At 39.4% G+C, this 4,453-nt stretch overlaps 1 long non-coding RNA gene across 1 annotated transcript in view; it reads right to left on the reverse strand.

Moving 5' to 3' along the window:
- Positions 1-2,740, reverse strand: part of LOC118487387 — a 34,210-nt gene extending 31,470 nt beyond the window's left edge. Inside the window, exon 1 of the long non-coding RNA XR_004881721.1 lies at positions 2,599-2,740. This is a non-coding gene — a long non-coding RNA (uncharacterized LOC118487387). The remainder of the gene's footprint in view (positions 1-2,598) is intronic.
- Between the last annotated feature and the right edge of the window lie 1,713 nt (positions 2,741-4,453).

The raw sequence follows: 4,453 nt of genomic DNA on the forward strand, positions 1-4,453 counted from the left end.
GCCTTGGATAAGTCAGGCGAGGAGGCGGAATGGCTACGTCAATTCGTGGAAGATATTCCAAGATGGCCAAAACCTTTGCCAGCCATATGTGTACATTGTGATAGCCAATCAGCGATTGGTAGAGCTCAAAGCTTGATGTACAATGGCAGATCAAGGCATATGCGAAGTATACATAACACGATACGACAACTACTCTCAACGGGTGTTATCACAATTGATTATGTGAGATCAGCGGATAACATTGCGGACCCGTTTACAAAAGGCTTAAGCAGAGAGTTAGTAGAAACATCGTCAAGAGGAATGGGACTAAAGCCCGTGGTAAATGGGAATATGAGGGAAACCTAACTTAGTTGACTGGAGATCCCAAGATCTAAGTTCAATAGGACAACTTAATCATATTACCAAAACGGAGTCACTGTGGGGGAGTACCCCAAACTAAATAAAAGGGAGTTATATATATTCCAATCAGTGACATGAAGTGAGGTTAAGCATATTAAGGTTAATGATTTCGCGAAATCAAATAACCATGATGCTTTTAATGATTCATGGGAATCACCTATGTTAGAGAGAAGTGGGGTCGCTTCAAATGGATTTGTGGGGTGCGCAAATCCTAGAGCTCTCGCAGAACCAGGCTAGTGTTCCAGGACCATAATAGGACACGACAATGAGGAGTTGGCCAAACCAGGGAGAGTATTGTGTGAAGTGTATTGTCGTTTACACAAATGGGGGTATGTTCAAGGACATCGCGTCTACACGCCGCTAGTAAGCTAAGTGCGCTTCACAAAAGAAGGTTCAAAGGCTTCAACCTACCTATCTTGCAATACTCAACTGTCGAAGTTTATCGTTGAAAAGTGTAAGGAAAAGATCCATTTCCATACATGTGGGGGATTGTTGGAAATTTGATGAAAATAGCATTTTTCATGTGGGGGATTGTTGGAAAAATAGGTGAAAATAGCATTTTTCACAAATATAGGAAAATGAATTTTTCCTATTTTGGACTAGAAATAAATATAATAAAATGAGCGGGTTTTATGTATTTATTTGTGGGTTTGTGTTCTATGTTAGGAGAGCTTCGCAACGAACTAAACCACGTCCAAAACCGAGCTAAGATGAATGAGATATCGATGCTCAAAGTTGGGTGTTTGGAACATTCAATGCTGAAACTAAAGGGAAAGTAGCACCTTGTCCCACATAGGAGGAGAGATGGAACTTAAATGGGTATTTAAGGTGGAACTCTCCATCCTTATTGTTTCATGGAAGCACACACTAGTGTCCTCGCGAAGGGTGCGGAGCACCCTAACTCGCACTCGCACTCACACAAGCTCGCGCGCGCGCGCACGGCGTGGGCGATGAGGCGCAATGTGGCGCTTTGATGGCGCACTTTGCACTTCGCCCGCTTGAGAGCCGCCTTTGTATTTTTGACCGCACGCGCGTGGTGGAGCACAAGGGTTGCAAGGACCAAGTGGTAGGTGATGCGGCGCATGACGTGGCAGTCATGCGCGCGCGAGTACACATGGCGCGCGGTTGCGCGCGTGGTGCATGGGTCCTGCTGTGTCGTGCGCGGCGCACCAGAGTGAGCCAATACGGCGCGACTGTGTGGCGCGCTCGTATAGGATCACAGGTGACGTGGCGCACGCGCGCATGGACTTGAGCCAAGAGGACGCACCGGGCATGGTGACGTGGCGCACGCGCGCATGGCCGGTGAGCCAAGAGGACGCACCACGCATGGGTGTGCAGACCTGGGCGCGCGCGCACCAGAGTGACTTGCGCGCGCGCGCGCAGAAGCTTTCAGCATTGAATGACAGTGCAGTTTCAGTCCAGCTTTGTAACTAACGAGTTAATAGGCTTTGACTGAGAATTAAAATGACGTATTAAATTGCATTGAAGACGTTTAATGCAATTTAAACCTCTCATTTAATTCATTTTTGTCTGTTTCAAACCGGGAGCTGCATAAATACAGCTCCATACCTTGTTGAAGGATACACCAACGACTACCAGCTACACAACAGCAATCCATACATTCTCTCTAGAATTTCCTTGCAGTTTTCAAGGTAACCTTCGGGTTGTAGGCGAATTCCGGCAGTACTACTGCTCCGGCTGTTGTACCCTGGGAAACAAAACGAGTACTCTTGGGAGACTCGGAATTTGTTTTAAGGGAAGCGTGTTGAACACGTGACTCAGCCACTCTGCTTCTACTCCTTTCTTGTATTTTGGTTTATTTTAGTTGTAATTGTTCTAGTATTTAGTTTTCAGCTTTCCTTGTATTGTAATCAGTAATAAAAATATTTTTTTATTTTTTTATTTTATTTATTTACGCGAACGGTTCCTACAATATTCTACATCAATTTTCTAAGATTCAAGCATTACAACATCATCATATTTCATGATTTCACATGATTATATCTACTTTGATCATCCTATTCATGACACAATTTCATAAGTGGGTTTTTACTAAAATCTTTCAAATAACCTAAAATCAAACATGATTCTTGTTCTAGAAGGTAATCCTAACTCCAATTTACACAAATTGTTACATGAACTCAAGACTGGGTTGTGACCCACTTCTTACAAATCATAATTTCAAGAAATTGAACTTACCACTTCAATATTCGAGTTTAGATGAGTGTAAATTGAAGTTCATGCACTAGATTATCCTTGAATTTTCACATCAATTGATTGAATATGCAAAACAAGGGTTTCACCTTGCTTTCCCCCCTGTTTGTTCGATCCCAGCCACGCATAAGTGTGTGTGTTTTGGATTTTCCATATTCTAATACTTCTATTTAATATTGCCCAAGTTTAGCCCTTCTAGTGTTTACATTTCTTTTAGTTATGCCCATTTCCATCACTTATCTAATACTTGTAACTCATTTTCCTTTTTAACTAACTAGGTTAAGTTTTTAATATTTTAACTTATTTTTTATAATAAACCTTTTTGGGGTGTTACAACGCGTGCCCACACGAACGCATGTGAATCCTTGTCGATATAGGTAATGAGCTGGGTGATGGTCACTCGCGGCCAAGCCTGGTGCGAGATTTGGGACCATACCCCTTCACATACGCTCACATATAATCCAATTAAAAGGGAATCAATAGTTTAACACCCAAAATACAAACTGTATGGACCCAAAAACAGTTATCCAAACTTGAAGGATCACAAGCAAATGGTCTTGTTGAACTTTTATCCAAACTTGAAGGATCACATATAAGTCCGGTTTGTGACGCTAGAAAATCCAACTACATTCAACCCGTTCAAATAGAACTTTTATCGAATCTTAGAGAACAACAAGCATATCGCGAAGATATATTTAGAAATTTATAAAACACTACATTATATTAATAAAAATGAAAAGGGTAATCAACGTTTAAATATCAGTTTAAGTTTTAAATGTATACCGACAAGTAGAAGAAAAAAAAGCACATCACAATGGCATACTCTGATCTTTATAAAATATTGTATCTTAAATGTTATAAGTATAAAACAAACTACACTAGCGTAACTATAATAATAAAATTATAAAAAGTATTAAAAAAAGTATATGTTGAACATTAGTTTCAATACCAGTTGCTCCTCAAAGGTAGGGGTGTGCAAAAAATCGAATTAACCGAATCATAACCGAATTAACCGACAAAACCGAACCAAAAAAATCGAACCAAATAAAAAACCAGTGGGTCGGTTAATGGTTTTTTTGAAAACCGAATGTAGCGGGTCGGTTATGGTTATCATTTTTTCCATACCCACAATAACCGAACCGAACCGACATGTAATAAATCTTTGTAGGATTTAGGACTTTTCACCATATTTTTAATATTTGATGTTTTTGACCGAAGATTTTTTGTACTTACTGGTTTTTCATATCATTTTGTGGTTTTGGTTAAATGTTTATTTGAATTATGGATTGTATCATAACACTTTATTTGAATATTCGGGGTATTAACATTATAGATTATATGTATTTTTTAATACTATGTAATCTACTAATATATACAAATATGCAATAACAATTTATTTCATGTTAAAAAATTAAGCTTTTTTCGCTAAGCTAAATACACGGTTAACCACCCATAACCGACCCGCTCTAATCATCAAAACCGAATAACCATAACCACCATAACCGATCGGTTATGGTTATGGTTATCCAATAACCGATATCGCGGTTATGGTTATGGTTTTTGGTCAAAACCGACCCAAACCGACCCATGCACACCCCTACTCAAATGTATCTCCAATTAAAGTTTTTACATATAAGTACCTCAAAAATTGTTATGTATGTATATGAACTACTGAAATCCCCCGCCGCAACAGAGAATTTAGCTTTTATCATTTTGGTTAATTATAGTAGTGGTACAGTACTGATGTAGCCCAAAAGGAAAGCGACACATGTTTTGCATCAATAAAAACCATAAAAACAAATTGCGGTAACAATTCTAACAATGCCGGTACAGCAATCGA

This window comes from Helianthus annuus, chromosome 15, assembly GCF_002127325.2.
Source record: "Helianthus annuus cultivar XRQ/B chromosome 15, HanXRQr2.0-SUNRISE, whole genome shotgun sequence".
Taxonomy (NCBI): domain Eukaryota; kingdom Viridiplantae; phylum Streptophyta; class Magnoliopsida; order Asterales; family Asteraceae; genus Helianthus; species Helianthus annuus.